At 48.6% G+C, this 25,915-nt stretch overlaps 1 long non-coding RNA gene across 2 annotated transcripts in view; it reads right to left on the reverse strand.

Annotated features, from left to right (window-relative positions):
- LOC142837573 (uncharacterized) overlaps positions 1–13,488 on the reverse strand; it is a 48,124-nt gene extending 34,636 nt beyond the window's left edge. For both annotated transcript variants that reach the window (XR_012908290.1, XR_012908291.1), the window contains exon 1: positions 13,325–13,488. This is a non-coding gene — a long non-coding RNA (uncharacterized LOC142837573). The remainder of the gene's footprint in view (positions 1–13,324) is intronic.
- Positions 13,489–25,915: the final 12,427 nt, after the last annotated feature.

Consider the following 25,915-nt stretch of genomic DNA (forward strand, 5'->3'; position numbering starts at 1 on the left):
CCAGCCAGGTGGGGAAGCTCTGCCTGGAGTGTGGCCTGCGACACAGGCAGGGACACAGCAGCCTCAGGCCGCAAGCACAACTTTTTTGAAAAGCATTGCTGTCCCCCTGATAGGTGTTATAACAGCAATTCAATTACAGTAAATGGCGCGCATCGTCCGCACAGCTGGGAAGTCAGTAACTAACTGCGACTAAATCCAGCTAGACACCACACACACACACACACACACACACACACACACACACGCACGCACGCACGCACGCACGCACCAACCCTTCTGATTCCTCCGGTTCTGTCCTTTTATTTTCCACTCGATTGCAAACGCAGCTAGGCCATAGGTTAATAAACCCCAAAGCGCTTAGTCTATCTGGACAAGACGTGCTGAGAAATTAGCGCCAAGTCCTAAAAATTGAACCCTGGAAATAGAAAGATTTCCAAAAGTTTCCCCCCATTTTCTTCCTTGCCTCCGAGGGGCAGAAGAACTTTTAGTCTCCTCTGTGACAGAGTTGCCCATGGTGATCCCTCCCGGGGAGCTGCTCCGAATGCATTCACCTGGCTGTTTGAGAACTTAAGTAATGGAGTCTCCTATCGGGAAACGGTGTCCTCTACCCAGCCAGCGTGGTCTGCAGGCGGCTATGTTCCCAGATCTAGATTACACACACTGCAAATTACAGACACCCTGGACACTTTCAAGAGTCAAGGCTCATGCTGCCCTTGCTAAATTTTCAGCAGCCTCCATGAAATGAGTATCAGCAAAAAAGAAGCAGAGGAAGAGGGGGCTGAGGCTGGAGAAGAAAGAGACCTGCTCCGGTCAGCCACAGCAAACTTTTAAGTAAAATGTAAAATTGATGTTTTTTCCTTTAAAGTTGAAATGATGATAGTTTGAAAGAAGATTTTTTTTGTGGGCATCATACCCACTTACCCAGCCACCAATAAATAAATAAATAAAATGAATTAATTAATAAAAGAACAAGAAGAAAGGGGTTGCCTGGAGTTTTGGTTTCTTTATACTTTTTTAAAAATATAAGGTTTTAGTAATGTCAACATGATCCCTCAGGGGGTTCTAGCATGTTGTCCCCCACTTGTCGGGACATTCCACTGCCTGCGGTGGCAGAAGCTTTCCTGAGCGAGGCATAGTGGAGCTTCAAATGGTTTGGGAATATTTTCTTCTCAAGCAACACGCTGTTGCAGCGGGCCAAAGATTTCAGTGTTTGCCTTTCGGGAGGGCACCTGTTTGAGTGAGACCAGGCCGCAAAGTGTTACTTAGTTCTCCACTTGGGCCAACTCCGGTTCTGCTGTGGGCTGCGCCCTTCTCTGGCAGGCAGCTTACTGAGAGGGTGAGCAGGATCTGATCCGGGTCTCTTGATCTGAAGCCACTGGGCATAGCAATGTCAAGGAAAAGTCTTCGAGTTTGAGTCTGTAAAGGGCCTAGAGTTCGAAGCTCTCTCTGTTCCGCCTTCGTTCTGCCCCAGAGACAACAAGGGAACCCAGGTCTGCGCACTACGAAAGACGTTTGAGCTGCTTTTGGCTTTGTTTGCTTTAAAATCTAGCTATAGTGTTTCACCCTAATCTCAGAGAAGCCTCTGACCTACACTGTTTATGATCCTTCTCTAAACTCCTGTTTGTTTGTTTGTTCAATTTTTTTTTAAGAGAGAGAGAAACGGTGGGGAAAGGGTTACCCCCGAGCTGGAGGTGGTTAAAAAAAAAAAAAAGAATTGTTAACTATCGGAAGAGGTCGCGGGCTGCCTGTGATCTGGGGTTGCTGCCCTCCAGGGTCTTTGCCCCTGGAGAGCTTGGTTATGAAGTTGCCGAAGGGACGTTCTGCGCCAGTCCTTGGCAGGTCCAGGTCGCCAAGGATCTCATCCCTGGCCCCCTAGCCGTCCTCTTTTGTAAATAAAGTTAGTAGTCTACCAGAGCTCTACATTGATGTATTTTGTTGTTGCTTTTAAGAAGAGTCAGGCTAGCTTTAAACACTGCAGAAGTTGCCTCCAAGACCTCCACATTCTGCCTGGAATCTCTCCGGCATCTTTCTGGAGACCTCTGGGGCTCTGAGCCAGCTTGTGACTGCGGAACCCGATGCGAATCCCAGCTGGAACTGTCTCTTCCCTAGCTAGGGAGCTACACCGGCCAGGATCGCTCAGGAGTCCTTTTTCCTGCTCTCCCCATTCCCTCCAGTTCTTGCTTCAGCTCCATTTTTTCTCTCTAGCACTCAGTCAAAAGTCCCTTCCAATTCAAGGCGCAAAATCCTTCTTTCCCAGCGGGAGAGGGACGGAGGGAAGGGCTGGGAGCCTCAGAGGTAGCCAGCCCTTCTCAGCACTACATCTCTCCTGTTCTTTGCGTCTCCCTTCAAGTGTTTTACCGAAGTGCTTCAGCTTCTCTCAATCCTTCTACTGTGGATTTGATGATCCGAGGAGTAGCAGCAGCTCCCACTGTTATTCCACCTCTGCCTTCAAATTTTCCAAAATAGGAAGTTCCCTGCTTCAAATGGACAACTTGAGTGCCTCTGGTGGGCCCTGGATGTGGGTTGCAGCCAGGGGCCAAGTTCTCTTCTGCTTAGTACACGGGGACGGGGAGAGGGTGAGAGGAGTTGGGTTGCCCAGCTTGTCAATCACCTCTATAGTTTAACCTCTGCACCCCAACCCTGAAGTGTCTACCTTGACCAGGACAAGACTCTTCAAAGTTAATCTAGAAAGCCAATCAGAACAATTCCTACACTTTTCTTCCTTTGCCTACCTATGAAACAATTACATTATTAATGGCTTTAGTCCAAAGCTGAGGAACAAGAAACCTTTATTAAAATTCTATTCGCTTGTTAGGTTGTTCTCGTCCACACTTCTCAACACTTAATATATGCACTGCAGGTGCACCCTTAGAAATCTCACTTCTGATGGTCTTGGTTTGGGGTTTTAAAAGACAAACTCACACCATTTTCAAAAATACCCTGTTTGTTTCCCTGAGATAGCCAGGGAAAGTTACAACAATCAAAGCAATGTTGAATTGGCCGCTTTTTTTTTTCTGCTCCGAAAGTTTGCTCAATTGTATACAATTCTTTCTTCTGGTTCTCATTTTTGCTTCTCTGCAGTTGCTTTTGTTCCCAAGGCAATGTCTTGCTGCTCCCCTGACTGTCTACCCTACCCTTTTGCTTCTTATTTCAGAGTTTCTTGGATTATTCTATTCTCGTCAGATTCTTCTCCTGTTTTCTCTCTGGTGGACCAATCACAGGGACAACTGATAGAGCTGATAGCTTGGGGAGAGGGGATAAAATTCAAGTGAGCATTTACCCCCTGGGAAAAAAAAATCAGGTAGTCAAGCCAACCTTTTAGGGATTGAAGGTGCATGGTGTGTGTGTGTGTGTGTTTAAGTGTATATCTCTGCAATAATGCTCACAGATGTGACTATGTATGGAGTTGACAATGTTGATAAGCTGTCTGGTATCAACATGAATATTAGTCTTAGAGTGTAAACTGAATGAGAAATCATCCCAGTGTGGGCGAATGAGAAGCAACCCTAAGCATTTAGGAGTTAGTCGTCAATTATTACAAACAAAGTTCTTTTGAGCTCCCTTCACTTGCTAGAAATGAACCATCAGCTCTCTCTCTCTCTCTCTCTCTCTCTCTCTCTCTCTCTCTCTCTCTCTCTCTCTCGGAAATAAGAACCTAAATTCTTTTTGGTTAAAAAGACTGAGACTAGGATGCAGTTTTGTCTTTCTTTTCTGACTACTCTTTCATCCACACAGAATCACAATCATGTCAGGATATCTGTCTAGAAAGAGGAGAGGAAGAGGGAGAGAGAGAGAGAGAGAGAGAGAGAGAGAGAGAGAGAGAGAGAGAGAGAGAAAGGGATGGAGGGAGGGAGAGAGGGAGAGAGGGAGGATGCTAGTGAGAAAAACCCTACAGCCATGGCCATCTTTGCATCAAAATTTTCCAGACCTCTATTTTTTACTGTGATCCCGCTGATCTGAGTTTGAAATGCGAGCACAGTGAAGCCCCTAAGCCTTCAATCCTGTGAAATTTTCAAAAGATCTCTAGAAGCAATCTCAGGCTGCCTGACCCCTGACAGGCACCGATCTCTTTATTCCTCCGGCTGCCAGCACTTCATTTGTTGGAATATCTTTCAGATTTGCACCTCCAGATGACAAACCTGAGTGTTTATTATGTGAACATGAATCGGAAATCTCCAAGCCCGTACAAAAGCACCATCTTAAACATAATATTTAATTTCTCAGCCTAAGTGCCAGCTTCTTTATTTGCTTTTCATTAGCTTAAATATTTTTCCAGGTCTCCCCATGTGTCACTTTGATATTTAGATGATTCTCTTTTTTAATCATCATTTTCCCCTTGGAAAAAAAAATCTTCTGTCTCCAGTGTCTGCCTTGCTTGTACAACATCACAGTGCTGCGGTCAGCCAGGATGCACGGCCTGACATCTAGCCCTGGGAAGGGAGCTGCATCTCCAAATAGGGTGGGGGCCACTTCCACACCAGGGGGGGGGGAGCTTGTTTCTTAACCAACACTCAGTGCTGGCAGTGAACCTCCAGTTCATTCCACTTTATCTTCCTCCTGGCCTTTTAGATTCCTTTTATTATTATTTAAAACAAAACAAAACCTCAGGTGGCTTGAGAAAGTGCAGGGGAAACCTTCCTTGCTCCCCAAGCACGCCCAGCTTGGTGCCAATGCCTCCTTGAGTATGTTGCCTTAAAATTTTCTGTCTAAAATTCCCAACTCCTGCCTTGGGCATTCATTTCTGCCCTGCTATTCTTTGGGGTTAGAGGACACTGCGGGTTGGGAGGGGTCAGGGGAGGTGATGGACATATTTCCCGAGATAGAAGAGTTATATTTAAATGCCCTCTGCCAAATAGATATTCCACCCACAAAGCATTGAGGTGGAGACATTGGCCACCCGTGTCCTAGTTTCGGAGATCAACAGGTCACCCTGGTGAATGAATGAGTTGAGATCTAGGTGAGACCCTGGTGAGATTGCAGGGGTGCATACCCTAGGGATGAGTCACCAATATGAAGCAGTCCCAGGTCCAGCGAAGGTGGGCTGACACCCTTTCTACGTGTTTAGATGCCGTGTTGCTATGATTAACTTATTAAACCTCCTCGTAATTATTTTAATTTGACTGGAAAAAAAATACTTTGGGCTGAGACAGGACGTGTTTGTATTTATCTACCCCCCCACACCACACACACACCCATAAAACCTGTGTTAAAACAAATGTTACTTTCCTCTCTCTGTACATAGGCCCTCCCTTTTTGAAATAGACCAGAGGAACTGCCATTAGATCGAATGGCAAGTCTTTATGGAAAGTGTTTTGCATAATTACATACCAAAGCCAGAACAGTCACCTCCACATTTTATGGGTCACAAACCATCAACAATTGCCACATTATTGTCCACGAAACCTTCGTCCCTTCATTGATGGAGCAGACTCCACTGCCTAATCTAGAACGGGAGAGGATGGAAATTTCTTCTAATAAGAACCCAAGAAGATTATGTCTTCAGTGACGCCGTGTTTACACAAAGTTATAAAGTTCAGAGAACCGAAGGGGAGAGGAAAGGCCTGATTAAGTACGGGCATCCATCTAATATAGATAGTGCATCCAAAGAAGAGTCTGGGTACCTCTCCCTTTCAGTTTCGACCCCTTTTCTACCTTTGTGATGCTGTAATTAAGATATTCTTATGTAGACAGACAGCTTCGCCGGTAACTGAATAATATTAGCCCCTTTGATGTCAAACTTTTGACAGTTATCACACCAGCACTGGGCAATTTAGCACAAATGCCCTCCTTAAAAAAAGACAGAAAGAAAAAGAAAAGAAAGAAACCCCCAATGTCTTTGAAGAAATCTAATAAGTGTGATCTTTATCACCAAATGATTGAAATCGCCACCGACAGGCCGCCCAGCTATGAATTACATTTGGTCATACATAATAAAGCTGAATTTGGGTTTTAGTTCATTGGTGCAGCACTCGTGGGGAAGGCTCCCAAAAACGTTTTCCCCTCGTCTGAATCCCGAAGTAGTTGCTCAGAGCAAGAGAAAGCACCCAAGATTTACCAGGCCAGGGTACGGAAACAGCTGGGATGGAAGCTAGTGAGGGCAGAGCCCCAGTGCCCTTTCCTCAGCTCCGGGGAGTCGGGCAGGGGGCAGGACCAGACACCCAGTCTCGGGATGAAATGTCGTTTTTGCTTTCCTAGCTTGGTCGTCAAATTTGGGACTTGCCAGATGGCGAGATTATCTTCGCGTCTGTTGTGTGTGTGTGTACGGATGCGGGGTATTGAACAGAGAGTGAAGACAAGAAAGTCCAGAGACTACTCTGGCTCCTTTAAAATGCTCGCTTGTTAGCTCTTAACCGACTCTGGGTTCTGCCACCGCTTGGACCTTCGTCAGAGCCTTGGCATCTTGGAGCGGCCTCGCCGCAGGCACAAACAACACCAGCGCCACCCGGGTCCCTCGGTATCGACTCCCTGGTCGAGTCTCGGGACCTGGAGCCCAGTGCCCAGATGCAAAGAGCAACAACGCGTTGTGGGGTGGAAGAGAGGAGTAGGGTGGCTGTTAGGAAAGGTGGCAAAGAGGACGGGTTGGGAGGGGTGAGATAGGGACGTTGACACCTGGAAGGCTTTGTCCTTGCGAGAGACACCTGTCAATCTCCGCTGAGGGGTCCTGGGACCAGGGGCGGCGGAGGCCGCCTTTCTCCTTGGTGATGTCATCTCGGAGTCTCTTCCCTGAGGAGGGTGGGAATAGCTCCGAGGGGCACAGAGCCCAGAGGTCTTAGAAAAGCGTGGGGGAGGAAAAGAGAAAATAAACAGAAGTAGCTCTTGCGGCTGGCAATTTACATGGAAATCAATAATCCAACTTTAATGTTATTTTTAATCTTGCCTGACCGTCTCGCCTTTTCACTGGGGGAGGAGGGACAGGGTTACAGCAGCCCATCTTTCAACCCACACAATCGCTGGGGAAGTCTTGTTATCTCAAATCCCGACGTTACCGACCCTTCCCCCAGATCCAGCCCCCCTCTTTTTCTGCCGGTTGTTCCGAACGCAGCCTTCAGGCTTGAGAAGGAAACACTTGGGGATGAGTTTTGAAAGTCTTCCGATACTGCACAGGGTGAAGGGGGAGTTAATTAACGCCAGGCTTGCTCAGCGAGTGGGAGAGGGAGCCTCGGCGTGGGTGGGCGGGCCAGGTCGAACGCAGAGGTGCGCGCCGTGAGGGAGGCGCGGGATCTGGAGGCCCAGGCTTGCAGGCCCTTGCTAGCAGGAGGTGATCGGAGGTGGCTCGGGCAGGGGACGCTGAGATGCCCCCAAGGAGTCTCTTGGTTAATCCTGGGGAATTCTGATCTCCCACCTACTGAGCCCCCACTCCCAACCCACCGTGTGCTACAGAACTCTCATTCTTTTCGGCCGGAGCTAATTAGCAGTCTGCCAGCGGCCTGATTTATGGAAACGCTCGGGCGGGCGGAGACGCACCGCTAGCGGAGCTCTGGCTGCCTCCAGGCGGAGCGGAGGAGGAGTCTCCACCGACCTCCTCCGACAACGAATTCCCCTCCTCCCTGCAGGGGGGAAAAATGGAAGTTGCAGTTTCACTGCTTCGACCAGGCTAGTTCGGGAGCCTCCCCTAGCACTGGCCACCTTAGCCTCGGGCGCAGGGACGTCTAGGCTTCTGCGGGAAAGACCGAGGTTGTGGCCCAGCAGTAGTTTTTTTTTTAAGTGTTGCGACCGCCAGGCTTCAGTTCCAAGCTACCTGGGAGGGTAGGCTGGAAGCAGATAGAGCCTGAGCCTTCCAAGCCTGGGTTGAACCTCTGTCTGATGTCCCCAATGAAGGGACGTCAGGTGTGAAGGCTCTGGCGTTGTGGCAGGAGGCTCAAATCAGATCTCTAGGAGGTCAGGGTAAATGGATGCCCGCAGAGGGCCAGACCCAAAAGCTCAGGTGTCTGGATCTTCCTGAAGGGCTTGATCCTTTCCACTTTCTAGTTGTTTCTTTTAGGTCCTCCAATGAGATCCTCTCTTCAGTCCAAGCGAGTGTCCAGAGTGTCCAGAGAAAGGCCACTACTAGAACCACTTAGCCAGGCATTTACCCTTAGGCACAGCACAGTCTGACGGCTGCCCTTTCAGGGATGTTGCCGGTGACCAAGGAGAAAGTGGGCACGCAGTTCTCCCCTTTCGCCTTGCACCCCAATAATGAAGATGGAGAGGAAAGTGACCGAGAAGGTCAGAAAGGAATCTCAGCATGGACCTGTTGCTAGCGTTCGGGCCGCCCTTCTGTTCTTTTGGTTGCCAGTGTTTCTCCAAGAAGCACCGGAGGTACAAGACCGTGAGAATAAATATCCGTGCCCCGGAAGTATTTGGAGGGGAAAAGACAAGCAAACCCAGAGGCCAGAAGCTAAGGCAGACTTTCTGACTCGGGGATGAACCCGAATCCGGGGCAGCACGGTGGAAAGCGTGGACAGGGTAGAAGTCCCTGGCAAGAAGACCAGACCGACTCCCTTAAGCTCAATTCTCTCTCAACCCAACACCCCAGGCCTTCAGTGGCTGAAATGGAAGTTGTGGAGAACTGCTACCTTTAAAAGCTCACGCAAACTTGATTGTAAAACATCACATCGTTTTGTTTTGCCTTTTACAGAAGTCAGAATAAGGAACCTTCATGGTTCTCCTCAAACCTGCAGACACCTGTCATCTCCTACCTGTTGTACTTTCACAGGTTCCCCCCCCCCTTTTCTTGTGAAGACCAGCCAGTGTCATAGAGAACACTACGTCCCCTCTCAGGCCAAGAAAATTTAGTTGTAAGCGGCGCATGTGGGCACACACACACACACACACACACACACACACACACACACACAGAGAGAGAGAGAGAGAGAGAGAGAGAGAGAGAGAGAGAGAGAGAGAGAGAGAGAAAAGCTAAAACAACAACCCACAACCACCATTTCCAAAGGGAGTCTTCCAAACCCTGACAGACAGAGCTGGACGGGAGGTCCCCTCTATACTGTGACATCCAGTCCCTAGAGTGATGGCCTCTCTGAATTCCCCGCAGTCCTAAAGCTTACCATCTGCCTGGCCTGGGCACATTACAGTAGCCAAATCCACTACTGGTATGCAAGTATGAGAGGAGGAGACACAGGCTGACCAACAAGTCCCCCTTTGGATCTTTCTGATGCTTAACCCCCCCCCACACACACACACACACTCCCCACTGTCATTTTTCAGACCTCACTAAGCCCAGTTGCTGACAAGCCAACCCGGGCACAGCAAATGCTGGGAGGTAGGTGCCCAAATAACATTCCCCATTTGTCTTTTTCAAAGTTGATTTATAGCGATCGACAGGTTAAAGGCTCATCTGACTTCATTATTTTTAAAAGCTGTCTATTTCACAACTGTCCCCTTTCATCACTTAAGCACAAATAAATACTTGAAGAAATGAATTGGAAGAGACTTTCCCATCATGCTTATAATTCTTGGTCGCCAGTTAACATTCCTAATGGCCTGACCCTCTGAGCTTCTGTAGACTCCTAAACTTGGTTTCAACATCCCACCATTTCTACTTTAAAAACTTCAAGGGAAACGGGTGAGATGGGGGGGATTAGCCGGAGCATAGCTAGGCTACAAGCAAGCAACCGGGTAAGCAGAGAGCAAAGTTTCCCCGGCAGCCTGAAGGCTACGGTACTGGAAGGGCAGGGAAGAAGGGATGCCTCGCGAGTCAGGGGACCCAGTAGAACCAGAAGCTAAAAAGAGGGCCTCAGACCAAGAGAACAAATTCTGCACGTGCGTTGGTCCTGTTGCAAAACCACGGCGACGCTCCCATAGTACAGAACTGTTTGCCCAGAAAGATTACCGCCACTATTATTTCCAGCATAGTTTCCAAAAGGGGTCTAGGAGACTACAGGACATTTTCTCTCCCTCGTCTTTAACTTGGAGCTTATGAGCCTGAGCCCCCGGGAAATGCAAAGGCGACGTGGAAACGAACGGCGTGGATTGAAATCCATGCAATAAACCGAAATTGTTTCTTCAATTTTACTGTTATTTATTCGGCATTCAGTCTCTCTCTCTCTCTCTCTCTCTCTCTCTCTCTCTCTCTCTCTCTCTCTCCCTCCCTCCCTCCCTCCAATGAGGGTGCAAAAATAACGAAAGTAGAAGGAAAGAAAATACACAAAACTAAAACAAAACAAAACAAAAAGGAGCAAGAGAGAAGGTAAGAAAATGGCAATAAAGAGAAAAAGGGAAACCAGAAGAAAAAAAAAAGACCTAGTTTGGGAAACAAAACTTGGGTGCATCAGATTCCCCCCCCCCCTTTTATTCTTATTCCTCCTCCTGCTGCTGTTTCTTCGACTTCTTCTTTTGACTGGGGTCGGGGCTGAGGCCAAAGAATTAACTAAAGCGGGATATGTGAAACTTCTGTGAGTTTTAGGCAGCCAGCCTCAGTTGGGAAGGGTGGCAGGGCGAGACCGGGCCGAGGTCCCTCTGCAGCATCTCTGACCCACTAGACCAGGGAAGACCCAACGCTGAGCAAGCCCTGGCGGGGTTGGCCACACTGTTGCCACCACCTTGTCCCGAGACCTCGGGTCTTTTTTTTTTTTTTTTTTTTTTTACCCTTGTAGGCCACTAGGCCTAGAAAGGTCTGAGGACCCTTGGACTCTGCATCGAAGGTTAAGGAACTCTGCGTTTACAGCGCTCGGGTACTGAGGCTTTTCAGAGCGAAGGCTGCGCTGCTTGGCTGCGGAAACCAGGGCGCTGTGCAGTGCCCTGGAGCGCCACCTCGCTTCGGAAACTGGAATAACGCGGCTAAGCCTTCCACTCTCCCGCAACCTAACTTGATCTTCACCGGTTCTATTTCCTTTATTAACATCTCCAAAGAAGCCTAAATGCCTAGGCCTCCTTCCCCACTGGCATAAATAAATAATAATAAAAAAATCATCCGTGACCCACATAGCTCAAAGTAACTGCACAATGGAAGAAAACTACAGAAGCACAATTTCACTAAACAAGGGTAGTCACCTAAGCTGTAAAACTGTTTTCGGAGGAAAGAGAAAATGAATTAGACACGTTGTCAGGAGGCCACCAGTTCGGGCTGCGCTGTGTTTTGAGTCATTCGGCTGTGGCCAATGCAAATGTCTCCCACGAAGCGGGTGCCTATGAAGTTAGAACCTCCCAGTTATGATTTTCACAGAAATCCATTCATTGTGACCCGTGGAGTATCAGAGAGGGGGGGGGGCTTTGCCAGACCACTGGCTGCCCCATTGAAGCCTGGCTCCTCAGCCTTACAAAAAACAAGGGGGGGGGGGGCTCTAAATGCAATCCTCAGCGTGTCCACCTTTCAACCAACGAAAGCAGCAGCTGCCAGAAATTATGAGTTACAAAACATTGCTCCTCCAACGTGCAACTTGCTATTTGCCTCCTTTTCAACCAGTTGGTCAATTAAGATCTTTATCCGCCCTTAAATAGATCCACTGGACTAGACTATAAAATATATAAAAAAAATAAACTCACTGATACACTATGGTCAGTCTTTGTTCCATTTTTCTTCCCATGCCAGAGCCAAGTGAGATAAAAAAACAATCTATTTTCCACTTTGAACATAGTTTTGGATGTGGAGCATCTTGCTTATGGCCCAGTGAAGAGCTGTGTGGTTCGTTTCATTTGTTTTGAAAAGGACATGGAAGTTGCATTTAACGTAGTTTTTACTTATTTGTTTAACCTCTCTCTCTCTCTCTCTCTCTCTCTCTCTCTCTCTCTCTCTGTGTGTGTGTGTCTCTCTCTTTCTCTCTGTGTGTGTGTGTGTGTGTGTCTCTCTCTCTTTGTGTGTGTGTGTATGTGTGTGTCACTCTCTCACACACTCTGTGTGTGTGTTCAGGACATTCAATAGATTAACTGGGTAAAATGATGGCTACCCTGGGGACAGTGGATAGAGGAAAAGCATGGGGAAAAAGAAGGTGGTGGCATCTACGCCCCTGTAGTTTTCTGCTTGAACAAAGCAAACTTAGAGACCCTTTTAGGAAACTTTGGAGTTGGTAGGGAGGTCCCTGGGCAGTCAGGCAGGAGATGGAGAGAGCGCTGTGCCTCTCTGCTCCACAAGACAGATTAGAAGGCTCTTAGGGCTCCCACTCAGAAATTATAGGGCTGAGCCAGGAAAATAGCCAGTTTAGTTTTCTGGCCGGCTTGTCCCTTTTTCACTAGGTTACGGCAGGTTCCTGAGAGACCACACTAGAGAGAGGTCTCAGATTCCTAGCAGGCCTTAAGGAGCAGTCCCTCAAGTGGCCAGCTGTAGAGGGGTGGCCAGGTTCTTGGGAGTTCCAGCCTCTGAGGTGAGAATGCCAACTTGTGGAGAAGATGGCTGCTGACAGATTCTGGGAGCTAAGTGACAACTCCAGAGAGGACCCTAGCTTCCCCTGAGGGGTGGCAGTAAGGAGCAGAGACAAAACAGAAGGAAGTCACGGAGCAGACCGCACTTCAAGCTTCAGGCCTTCGGTTTGCAGGAGGTTCTAAACTGGAAGACTTTTCTCCCTCTTTCTCTCCGTTTCTTTCTCTTCCACCCCCATTCCTATTTTCTAAGATTCCCCCCCCCACCCCGCCACACACACAGAATAGAGCCTGAGGATGAAAAATGACTTTCTTGCTATTACCCTTCCTACCACAAGATGCGGTGCAAGAGTTAGTGTTACAACTATGGCACAATGTTTCACCGACGCAAAACATGCAGCCAGAGGGGGTTGCTAATGACTCCTGGACTAGAGCGAGCCAGCGACTGGGAGAAGGGGAGGGAGAGCCAGAACTACGCAGGAGAGGGACATTTTTCATTAAAACCCCGGGTAAGGGCGAATCAGGACTAATAATCCCATCCGTATTTCCGATTTCAAGGTTCTTTCTGCTTAAACGTGTGAGCTAGAGAGAATCCAGCATCCTTTTAAGCACCACTTTTTGCCATATTAATAACAATCATGTTTACAGTTACGTTGCGTGAAGAGCTCTCCTTTGGGAAGGATCAAACACTAGAAATCGCTTAATACTAGATTCAAAGCTACTCCGATACGCAGGCCCTTTGAAGGCTGTGGGGGCCTGGTCATCGTTAGCCGAGGGGTCTATGCAACACAGGGCGGCCAAAGAAACTCAAGCCTCGCTCCCCTATTAGGGCACACAAATGGACAAACGCTTGTGTTGAAGTGGTGGGAACCAGAATGACCCAACCAGGCTATGGAGCCTGCAGGTGCAGCGGCCAGCGGTGGCCTGCCCGGCCTGTGCTAGATCTTGACAAAATGTCCCCACCGGCCTCGGAACTCCCCTGTGCCCTCCCTTGGGACCAGCTATTTGGGGGTGCATGAGGTTTCGAGGTTCCTACCGTGGCCCAGGCTGGTCCCACCGCCCTGCAGTCTGCTTCTGCACCCCAGGGCACACGAGGAGGGCATCCCCTTGGGCTGCGGGCCCTTTGAACCAGGGAGCCCTTGGCTCCCTCCCGGACCCGGACGCGCGGAGCTCGCTGGAGGCCCGGCAGCGGAGCGGAGTGTGGGTGGCGGGTGGGGTTGAAGGGGAGTGGGGGAGGCGGGAGGGGACAGAGGGGCGGAGGCAGGAGCGGGGCGTTAAGCCTGGAAGCTTGGCTGTTTACCCAAACGATTTTCTTTTCAGGCCGGAGACGCCAATGAGACAAGATCAAACTGCCCTCCAAGCAGTGCGTGTGGGGCGGCGTGAGTGTGTGTGTGTCCCCTTTGCAAGAGGGGCTTTGTGAATGGGGCCGCCAGCACTCTGGCTTGGAGGGATGAGAGGCGACCCGGCCACCAGCGCCTCCTCCCGGGGGCTGGGAAAAGCCTGGTGTGTAGCGTGCCTCAGTACAGGGAAGGGCAGCCCGGGCAAGCGGTAGTCCAAAGAGACTGGGCAAAGAACTGCAGCGGCACGCTCTTGAGAGCTAAGGCCTTAAAGATCTAGAGCATCATACAAATTCCATCCTTCTTCCGACCCGTTGATTTTCGATCCGTCTAAAGCCTACATCCAGCTCTTTGGGCCATTGGTTTGTTTCTTCCTGACTGACTGACTCCAAATCTATTGCCTAAAAATTAGGGCAAGGTTTTAACGATTAAGTTACAAGGCAGGCTGGGAAGTGCACTGCCAGCCCTAAGCCTGGGTTCTTTGCACCACAAAATAAAGATCGATGGGGCAAAGATGGTCTGTATTAACAAAATTTGTGATTTTTTTTAAAGGAACCTAACCCCAAGGATATTCATTAACCGGGCAAAAAGTAAGAGAGAGAGGCAAGAGGGGAGGAGGGGGTGAACTTGGTTAAGTTCGAGCTACAGCGCAGATGGTGACTGTCCTCCTGGATGTCGCTCCTGCAGCTGCCCCAGGAGCCACAGGAGTTGAAAGGTCGTTTGAAATAATAATGGCATTCTATGTGTGACAATAAAAAGAATGGTCAGCCAGGGCTTTTTTTGTTTGTTTCTTGAGGTCGAACTATAATTAAAATGTGAGAACATAGACGTTGTGCCTGTATCTTCTATTTCCCGTAGTTTACTCTCCAGTAGGGCCCACTGTAAGCTTACCTAAGGAATCTGAAAGAAAACAACTTCATCCCAATGTTCCTAGGGTCTTGGTCTCTATTACTCCTCAATGACCCCATCCTTGTCCCTCCCATTCTTTGCCACTTGTCCTTTGGATGAGGGAGATTAGACTGGGACCTAGGTTCGGGTTCTTCTCACACAGGCATTTCTACTCCTACTCCCATTGGAGCGGACATTTCATTGTCCCATTTCCAAGAGTTCTTATTTACCTAAAACTCTCCTTCCCTGGGGCTGTCCCAAGGAGGGCACCTTGAGGACCTGCTGAGACTTGCTGCAGGCTCCTGTGACCTCCACTGTGGTGGCCCAGGTTGGCACCAACATACTGAGAAGAGCCTAAAGGCCTCCACTTTCTTGCCAGAACCTCACTGGTGGAGTTTGCAAGTTTAGGACTGAAGGACCAGGGACACCGAATGCCTCCTTCCCTAAGACAGATTAAAGACAGGCCTGAGGACTTGCCTGAATGCTGGCTGGTCTGCCATGGGTGTAGGCCAGTGGTGGCAGATGTGCCTAATTTGAGAATGATGAACAGTTACTTTAATGAGAGAGTGGACTACTCTCTTAATGTGCCCATCACTGCCCTCATCCAGGGTGGTTTCTAGACTTGACAACAAATGGTCCCAACCAAGAAAAAAATCAATAAAAAATAAAAATAAAAAAGCCTTGAAGCAAGGCAGCCAGAAAGGCAAAGCTGCTTGGCTAAGGGGGGGAGGGAGTCAAGGTTCCTGGGCTCGACACAGTGCCCATCAGAGGGTAGCAGAGTGTTGTTGAGGCATCCAAGAAGATCCAGACCCAAAGGATGTCCACCTGGAACCCCAATTCCTTACTGACAATGTGGCTCCTGGGCCTCCAGGCCTCCGATCTGAGAGTTGGAAAGGCAGAGCTGTATTCTTGTTTCTTCACGCTGGAATCCTAAGAGGAAAGACTGGTGATGGCTGTGGTGTTTATGTGTGGGAAGGTGGCAACCGCTAATAACCCAAAGGCCAGATCCACATCCTGGGTTCCTACCACTGCGCTGCTCCAAGCTAGATAAGCTTACCTTGAGTATCAGGGGGCACATGACTGAGTACCAGGACCCTCCAGAGAGGGGCCTCCTAGTCGGTGCCCATGCGAGGACCCAGAAACAAGGGGCTAGGACAAGTCACGGGGCACTGTCCGGACTGCCCCTGGCAACATACACAGTTCTTTCCAGGCCCCCTCCTGCTGGGCTTCTCTAGCCTCCAGCCACAGGAGACGGGGAGAGTTTTCCTTTACTCTCCCTGTTTCTCCCATCCCCCCCCCCCCACACACACACACACTAAAGCTGAGGGCCGAGACTAGCTGGTAACCAGGGGCCGGTGGCTTGCCCCCTGAGTGTGAGTGCGGAAAACACCAGGCGCTGCGCTGTCTGCAGACAAAAGACCCGAGATGGCTGGCTCCAGCAGGCCCAGACACTGCGTCGTTCGCACCCGCCTCCACCTTTGCCTAGGCAGCAGGCGCAGGTGGAAGCAGGGGCGCTAAGGAGCAGAGAACTTTTATTGATTCCCTAAATTGAACACCTCCGAGTCCGCGGGCATAGGCAGGGCCAGGCATCTGTTTCAGAAAAAAAATAAAATAAAATAAAATCTGCCCCCGGCACTCAGCCATCCATCCTCCATAAAGGGCTGCTCTTTGCTGGTTTTTTCCCCCCTACGTGTCTCATAGCAAGTCACCTGGCAGCTAGGAAAAGCTATCCTCCTCCCACATCGACCTGCAGGCGTTACCCCCCCCCCCCAAAAAAAAAGGCTCTTGTCTTCTCTTCCTCTACTAGCCCCAGGGAGAATTCACTGGCTTAGGCATTAAGGAGTGGGGGAAAAAAAATCTTTACATTCTCCCTAGGTGTAAGATGCTGTAAGAATTGAGAAAGGCTGCTGGCGCTCCACACCTCTCTCTCTCCCTGCTGCACCTGGAAAGCCAGCTCTGAGAAGAAGAAATAGTCTTTTCCTGCAGTCTGTCATTCTGCCCCCACAAATAACCGGTGTGAGAAATACCCCAGGCTTGAGAATATTGATAGATGATAGTAGCGATATTCACAATCGATCCTTTAATAGGCAGACGTCATAAATCATGTTCAATGCCCTGACAGAATGGTACTTCACTTAATAATATAATTAAGATTAAAACTCCAGAGGTATTGAGACAGCAGCTATTGATAACTGCAACAACAACAACAAAAAATGCATTCTGCAGTGGGATGCAATAGGATTTGGGGAAAATACAACCTCCTTTCCAAGGCTGGAGTTTTACCAGGGTTCCCATCTTTGAGTTCCTTTGGCCTTGATTTCCAGCCCCACCTCCAACCCCTCTTTCTTTACCAGTCATATTGTCTAAGGACAGCTCTCACAAAGTTGCTTTGTTTTCTAGCCTTCAATATGAAGTTTTAAAAATTATCACGAGACCTAAGAAACGTTTGTTCGTTTGTTTCAATACACTTAAATCCCTCAGTAAAGTTTTCCAAATTGCACATACAGGAGAGCACATACATATACATCAGGCAACTCCAGCCCTGCACCCTAGCCTCTGCCCTTTGCAGACTGCTCCACAGTCCAAAGCATGGGCCTCAGCATAGGTAACAAGGTCCTGAAAAGGATCGTGAAGTGGCAGGCTCCTATCCCAGGGTGATAGTCTGCCATCTGCATCGCGCGCGTGGCTAGAGTTGATAGGAAGTGCAGCTTGGGAGAAGTCTAAAGAGTGGAATATTAATCAGATCAATGGAAGCTGACAAATGAGAAATATCTGATAGTTAGTAGCAATTTACAACTTTGTTATTAGTTAAGAATCACCTGCCTTGTAAGAGGAATTCATAATGCAGAGAGGAGCCCTTTGGAAATCCCCCTCCTATTCTTCTCCTTTCCCTCCGTCTCTTAAGGAAGGAAAGGGAAAGAAAGAAAGTGAGTGATCAGCAGAAGCAGGAAAACAAACCAAACAAGCAAACAAACCCAAAAAAAAATGGCTGCATTTGTGGGGAGAACAGAACTGGGGAATATAAAAAAAAGGGGGGATTAATTCCCTGGGAAGCTATCAGGAAAGAAAGAAAATATGCAAGGGAGGGCTGATAAATGGGAAAATAAATTCTGTAACCATACACCATGAACTGGCTAAAGGTTGAGTTTCAAATGACCCAGAAATGCCATCAAAACGGACAGTGTAACTTCACAGCCTAACTCAGCCCTGAATTCCAGGCAGAGCTCAAGGCATTGTCTGTGCTGTTGTCCTTAACAATGTATTTCTTTACAGCCCAGGAGCAGACAGACGTGTGCAGGCTCTTTCCCAAATTCCATCCCTGGAGACCCAAGCCTGCTTTCATGTGCCTAGCATCAGCTCTCTTCTAGGTCCTAGACAATCCTCCCTGACCCCAACACACACACACACACACACACACACACACACACACACACACACACACTCATTTTACATTGATTATTGGATGGTTTCAGCCTCACCAAAACCACATTCCAAAATAAAGACTTGTTGAAAAACTGTAAATCTTTTCAGCACTGTAGTTTGAGAAACCATTTCCATCAACAGACTGGCTGTAAAAAATAAATAAATAAATAAGAAATCTCCAGCTTTCTGCCCACAGAAGGAGAAATTGCTGTTTTGTTGAATCTTTTATTTGTTAAGTGGACTAATTTTTTTTTCAGATTTGGTTTTTTTTGTTTTTGTTTGTTTCTGGCTTTGTTTATTTGTTTAGACAAGAGGAAAGAAAAATAATCTCAACTTTAGAAAACTTTTTCTGGTCATGATTATAAACTCTGGTTTTGCCTCACTAAGTCCAGCCTGGATGGACAAAAGGTAGCTAGAAATTGAGACTGATTGGCCTCTGAATGAAAAGATTCATTTGCTAGAAGACGTTAACTCTGAGTTCCTTCGCTGTGACCGGGCTCGGCAAATGCTTCAGAGGCGTGAGCATTGAAGCAGCTCAGAGAAGCTTTCAAAGGACACAAGGCAGACACACAAACACATGCATACTCCAACCAGATGCGTCTCCTCTTTGTCGTCTCCACTGTCACTGTGAATCTCCAGATTCTCTCCAGGTAGCTAGGATCATCTCCGCCCCACCACTTTGTATCTTTTGCTTTTCCTAGAAATTATTGAAAGAATAAAGGCAGGCAGAGAAAGCAGAAAAGAAGGAGGGAAAAGAACTAATTCAGATAAACCAGAATATGTTTGTAAACAATGTACAGGGAGAAGAAGGATAGGATGGAGGAAGGGGTTCCAGGATAAAAATAGGCAAATTGGTTAGTAACCATGAAATGACTTTCAGGAAATGGGGTTGATGTGGGAGGAGGGAGAGAGAGAGGGAGGAAAGGGGAGATGAGAGAGAGAGAGAGAATATGAATATGAATCTATCAGTAATACTAAGCTTAGAGAAAACAGCAAACAGCAGCCTGAATCCGAGCAGACTATGGAGATGCTAATGAGAGGAAATTAACCTTCGGGTTGGGTCCCTGACATGGGCCCTCCACTGAATGTCTGACCCAGGGGCTGCCAGCAGCTTCTCTCTGCACCAGGGAAATGAGATAATCACTCTGAAACCCACCAGCCTTGGTACAAACTCGCTCTGAGCTACTGATACCGACAGCAGAGAGGAACTCGCAGCTCCTTGCAAAGGAGAGGAAAACAAACACAGGGCCACCAGTTCTGCAGTCAGGAGTGGAGAGCAAACCAGGCTAGGTTCTAGCTCAGAGCGTCGCCAGGATGGAAGGGGGTGCAAAGGCAAGGAAATGAGAAGTCACTTCATGCTTTTTGCTCTAGTCTACCACCAAAGAATCCAGAGAACTGGGCCTCAGGAAGGACATATAAAAGAGAAGTGGATTTTATGTCTAGGAGCATTGCCACTGGGCCAGAGAATTTCTGCCTAGCCAGAAGGAACATAATGGGTCTGGGCTGTGTTGGTAAAAAGAGGCCGTGAAGAAAAGGGACACAGAAACAAACTGAAATTCTTAAAAGTGGTTCCCTGTTTTGCACACATATATATACACACACACACAGACACACACACACACAGAGGGGGTTATTAGACAAATAAGCCAGCAACTAAACACATTTCTACTTCTGTAATAGACCAAAGGGGGTTGGAATCCTGGGCCTCTGCCTTTCTTTACCACCCTGCTCAGTGCATTCTCTCCTTTCCTCCCTCCCTCCACTTCTCCCTCCCCCTTTCTCTGCAGTGTCACCGTGTCCCAGAAGTTCCTGATGGAGAAGAGGTGGCTGGCTAAAGCAGGGACGACTCCTTATTGGAGGCAAAGAGGTCGTGTTTCCAAGTAGAGACATCAGCAAACCGCAATCTTAGTGACAATGACAGCGCAAAATTATGTTTAATGTTGGAAGGGGGAAAGGGGAAATATAAAATTAGCGCAGAGAAAATGTTTCCCAGACCTTCTAGCAATTAGGGCAGAAGCGTTGCCTGGCCAGAGTAGTGGGGAGTCTACTGGAGGGAAAGAGCTGTAGCCTGCCAGGCCAGCGCCCTAGGTCCAAGCTAAGGCCCCACCTACCATAGAGTCTTCACTCCCTGGGAAGGAAAGGAACACTTCTAAAGGCGATTAGGGACACTCCACTCTGCCTTTACTTGGCTCTGAAACTTTTTGGAGAAGAAGGGATGTTCTAGACACCTCACCCTGGAGGAGGTGACAGTTCAGCCACTGGCTGGCTTGTCCCGAAGCCAAGGGGCTTTTTAATTAGTGGTGAGGCTTGTGAAGGGGGCAGTGCTTTTCAAGCCTCAGGGAGCAATAGGGAGAAGATGCTGAGCGGAAAGGAAATTATATGTATGAATATATATATATATATATATATATATATATATATATATATATATATATAACCTTTCTTTTCAGAATTTGCTATCTGCCCGCCTCTGCAGCCTTCTAGGGATCGCGGAGACATCATAACCTCCCTGTCTTTGTCCTCTGGGCTAAACAGGCATACCTCAAGGGCAAAGAGACTACCAATAGCCAAAAGGACTGCCCCAGAGACAGCCAGGGCAATGGAAGGGGTGGCACTTGGACAGAAACAGCAGTTTCTGCTCAGGGTAGGTGATTAGCTATGAACTGCTTTCATAAGAGAGAGAAGGAGAGGAAGAGAAAGAGCCAATAAAGAGACCCTCCCTTTGCAATGGTTGTAAAGAATAAATTTTGTCTTTGTTAGGAAGCCAGTGTCCTATGGTAGATATTAAACAGTTTCCCTCCTTGGTGTTAGGCTGGGTGTAGGGGGTGGGGAGAAAGCAATAAATGAAAAATTCATTTGCAAATGATACACATTAACAAGTAAATTTATTAAGAGAAACCTAAAACAGGCAGGTAAAAACAGGAGACAAGTCCTGCTGTGAAGACAGGCTGGGGTGGGGGTGGGTCTGAGAACTGCAAAAGAATTCCGAGGAAAATCTGGGGGACAGAGAAATTGTCGTTCTTTATGCAGCATGAGCTAGCCCGTCTTCTTTTTATAAAGGAGGGGAGCAGCTAGCCCGGGAGGTGGTAGTTTTATATTTGTATTTTAGCAACAAGTATCAAAAGATCTAAACTAATTGATTGCCGAGTTCCTTGGCCCTCCTCCAAACAGCAATATAGATTTAATTGTATGTTGCTTAAAACTCCATTTCTGGAACAGTGTGAAACATGTAATAAAAGCCACAAGCCGTATCGAAGATTCTCCCCCCCCCCAACACACACAGAAAAGCATAAATACCCAACTGACACTTGAAAAAAAAAATCTTAGCTGAAGCTCCTAATGGGTTAAAAAAAAGGAGGGGGCATCTGAAAGGGGTAACTACATAATAAAATTTAAACTGTTAATCCATTTTAACTCATTCAAAATAACCTGCGGTTGTGGGTGGTGTTTTATTCCAGAGGGGTCATGGTGAGGAGACCCCACACCACACACCTGACTTGTTCAGATGCATTCCGTCTAAACCGCATTCCACTTAAAGAATGAAGTTCTGCTTTTTCGAACAGGACAGGCACAAATCTGAAAGTTGCATCCTAACTACCGGGCCAGGAGTTCTCCGGCCAAGAGCCACCGAAGCCACTGAACCGCCCTTGCTCTCTCTCCTCCAGCCTCAGCCTTTCTCCCGTGCAGCGACTGGGTTGCAGACGCGGCAGGGAGCTTCTAAATCGTGCAAGGAGCGGCGACGTCCTTCTTTTGCCCCTCCCGGGCAGCCCCTGTCCTCCCCATTGTCCTCTGTTATCGGTGACCCAGAGTGGCTGTTTCAGTCTAAAGTCAGCCCAGGTGCCCCCTCGGGCAGCTGCATCGTGAAGAAGGGAAGAGCCCCAGCGCCACGCCTGCGATTTGGTCCAGGATCAAGCGCTGCAGCCAAGTTCCTGGCCGCCATCAAACAAGAGGTTCTACGCGTCGCGGCCGTGCCCTGTCGCGGCCACGAGGGCCGGCTGCAGGCGGAGAGCTGTAAAAATCCACGTGAACTGCCCCTCCTCCTGCTGCCCGCAGCGGCCCCTGACACTGCAGCATTGAAGCCGGTCCGGAGGTCCCCAAGGTCTCCGAGTGTGACAGTACTCAGCATAGCGGGTAGATGGCACAATTTTCTAACATTTAGAGAGAGGAACCCACGCTGGGAGCAATAAGTCCATTTAAAAGCCCTTTATTTAAGAGGAACAAAGATAACTGACAAGCGAAGTACAGAGACATCTCAATGAAATTTCCAATGAAGAAAGAAATCAGAGGCCAAAGCAAATGCGAACTGCTCTGGAAGGAACAGGCCAGCACTTTCCTCCGCCTCAGAAAAAAAGGAGAAAGAGAAAAGACAAAGACAGAGAGAGAGAGAGAGAGAGAGAGAGAGAGAGAGAGAGAGAGAGAGAGAGAGAGAGTAGTCCATGGGGCTGTGGGTGTTAACGACCACAACCCAAACCGAATTCTCAAAATCCATGGTCCTGAGAAATTTAAAATGGCCAGGTGAACAAGACAGGGTCCAGTGGGATAGAAACAAGGCCAGTTTAGGGGAAGAGGGCTAGAAGTATTGCCCAACTCCTGAAGGCCGCCTCTGGTTGGTTTTGGTGGGATCAGAGGGTCCGAGGTGAGGTGAATGGGACCTGAAGATCAGACTCATCTTAGAAGTGTGGCTTTCTAGAATGGTGCCCACAGTGTCCAACCAGGATCCCAGGCCTGTAAAATCTGGTCAAAGCCAGGACATTTAAGCTCCACCAATTGCAGACTCGGGAATAATTGTGATCTCTAGAAAAAACAAGAAGGATGCTGGGCAAAGTCAAGACACTTTGTCCTGCCTGTGGAATCTCTCCTCCCCACTTCCCACCTGCAGGTCTGTAAGCCAGGCACCCTCATACTCTCCAAGAGAGAAAGATCAAAGGTCTTTGGCAGAGGATGGAGGGGAAAGACACCAGGAGATGGATGAGACCCCCCACTTCTGGTCCTCCCAGTTGGGAGTTAGCCCCGACCTGCCTGCCTAGCTTGTGAAGGGGGCACAGCAGCTAACGCCCGCAGGGGGTCAAATGATTGTATTTGGGTGGGTGCTCGCCGACATATTTGCTGAGTAAACCTCCCTCGCTGTGCTGAAGGCGAATCCCCGTTGATAAATCCATCATTACCGTTTGGATTCAGGGAGGCAGCCGCGCCACTAAATTCATCTTACATTTGTAGCGCTTTAATAGACATTTATTAAATGCTTTTAGAGAGAGGCATGGGGCGCCTGATTACATCCTAGTTATAGACAGAACATAAAGACCCACGTTAACACCCATTTGCAGGAAGGAAGGAAGAGGTGGGGAGGGGTGGTAAGGCAGAGGGATGAAGCGTGGAGAGATGGGGAGGGCAGGGGGGGGCATCGAGTCTGGGTGTTATTAACAAGGCTTGCCTGCCGAGGCGAGGCACAAGGCGAGAGCCACAGGAAGTCTCAGGATGTGGAGGGAAGCATCCGCTCCTCTAGCAGCTCGGGGCTTCCCTTCCCTTGTCCCCATCAATTCCTGCATGGGGGTCTCTTGTTCTCTCTGTCAGAGCATAAGGGGCGCCTGCGATATCTCTGCGCCCCTCTTCACTTTATTTCAGGTCTCTCCAGCTAATCTAGAAAGAAATAGAAGGGCTATTCTGAACTTCAGAGTCCTAGGAACCCCTTTAGGGCATCTTCTGTCTCACACTAAGCCAGACCTTCAGCAATATAATGTTTCTGCCACCTAGCAGGGTATCCTCGCTGGCTTAGAGGGCTCTTTGGCCTGGCAATTTGTGCAGTAGGATCTCTCCTCTGGCCAGCGCCAGAAAGGACTCCGATGCCCACTTTGAGCACTGGACCATCTCTTAATTGGAAACTTGTCCTGGGCTAGCTCTTCAACCTACAAACACACACACACACACACACACACACACACACACACACACACACACTGAAAGTTGAGCCTGAAGGGATGCCTAGGTCATTAAAGGGCCTCATGCTACCCAGAGAGCCCCAAAGGCCTTGCCCTAATGGCTCAGTGCCTCTATTCGGACATCCTTGCGATGGCTCTCAGCTTGTCCTTAGTCCTTGGGGACACAGCTGCCGACCCCATCCTGGATAGCAGCGCACCGATCTCTTGGCCCTCTCTGGCTCCTGGTAAGGAGCACTTCCGCTATCTCAAAGTTGCCATAAGAAAATAAATACAAGTGACATTGTACTGGGCCAAAGCTCATTAGTTCGTTGTCCAGGCCTAATAAAGGAACAGAAGCGCAAATTATAGAGTTCAGCTTCAACACACGCTCTGTCACCCGAGATCAACGTACCGCGAGCCTGATTCCAATTGCTCCGAACTTGCTGTGCAGTTCGCCCCCCACCCCCTCCTCATGAGCAGGAGGTTGGGTGGAAAAATATAGTTCCAAAGGGAGTAATGATCAAGCTTTTCCTCTCGGAAGCCTGCGCCACCTCATTTCCCATCAGTAATCCCAATAAAATTAACGTCGTGGCTGCAATTGAAAAGAGGAGAACCCGCGACACTCCTGAAATAACACATTCTTCCTAGCAAAAGGTAAAAAGCAAAACGGCCCTTTGTTCGGCTAATTAACGAAGGAAGGCCCAACTCCGAAAGCACATGTGTTTGCCTAACTAATCACAAGCATGTTTCTTTCAAGGAATGTCATTTTCAGGAGCTACTGGGGTGGGGGCTGGAGGGAGGGATACCACCCCTATAAGTCCTTTTTTTTTTGCTTGGGGGGTCTCTCACTCAGGCCTAATCCAAGCAGCCCATCTTTCACACCTTTCTTCTCATTTGCCCAACCCCAGAGGCCCAGTAGTAAAGGACCTCCACCTACCCCAAAGCCAGACCAGCAAGTCACCAGGAGAGGGGGAAAAAGTTTTAATGACACAGATGCCATATTAAATGAGGCAGTTTTACAATTCACGTTGAATAGGACGCTAACTTATTACAAGTGTGTTATCAGAAGGACGATAAGATTTATAACTCGGAGAGTCAGCTTTGTGCCTTAATGACAATGGATGCTGGGGGAGGAAATCTGTTCTGGATTAGAGGAGCTAGGAGTTCCTTCCCGGGGTTTCCAAGAGGACCCATACCAGCCTGGCCCTTTGTGTGTCCAGAGGGGAAGATTCTACCTTTCCTCTTTTACCAGGAAACTGGCTCTGCTTGTGGGCTTAGCACCTCGCTCAGCTTTTTTAACCCGAAGCATGAAAGATTAAACAAGAGAGAAAGGAGACTGAATGGGACCTTGGGATGAGGGGTACGGTGGCACACAGTCCTGAGCCCTCTCCTTCCGAGCAGGCGAACTCTTCTCCACTTTCTATACCATACAAAAGATACCTTTCCCCTAAACCAATACAGTCAACAAACTTTAAAAAACCGGGGTCCTATTACAAACCAACGCCCAGCACTAACTACTTTAAAATTACTGCATAATTAGATTTAGTTGAATTTCACCATTAATTAGGCCGTCGCACTGCAGGGGGCCTTTGAAATCTGAGAAAATGGGAAAAATCATCTGAAGCACGTTTTTGAAAACCCAACTTCAATACATCTTGACGGGGCCTGGAATCCAGAAGACCTCCCTTCCCTCCCAGGTAGTTGATAGGGTTCCCCAGGCTCAGGCTAGGTTTGGAACTGGACCGAGAAGACAACTTCCCCCATCGTTCCCCCAGAAGGGATGGGTTCCAACTTAGGGTCTCTGAAGAGGACTGGAAAGACTTGCTGGGAGGCCCGTCTGTCCCCTGGCCGCCCTTGCCTGCTCTTAAAACCTACTAGAGGAAGACATTCTTCCCCTGAAGATGAGCATCAGCCAGTGGTTGCAGTCCACGAGGGTTCTCACATGACTGGGCCTTGCGACCACCCTCCTGGAAGCGGCCCTCGGCCCTACTCCGTTCTACTCCCCAGCTAAATCTCTGTCCGCAAAGCCACCTTTCCCTGAACTTTGATGAGCAAGCAGCAAGT

The sequence above is a fragment of the Microtus pennsylvanicus genome, chromosome 18 (assembly GCF_037038515.1).
Source record: "Microtus pennsylvanicus isolate mMicPen1 chromosome 18, mMicPen1.hap1, whole genome shotgun sequence".
NCBI lineage: Eukaryota > Metazoa > Chordata > Mammalia > Rodentia > Cricetidae > Microtus > Microtus pennsylvanicus.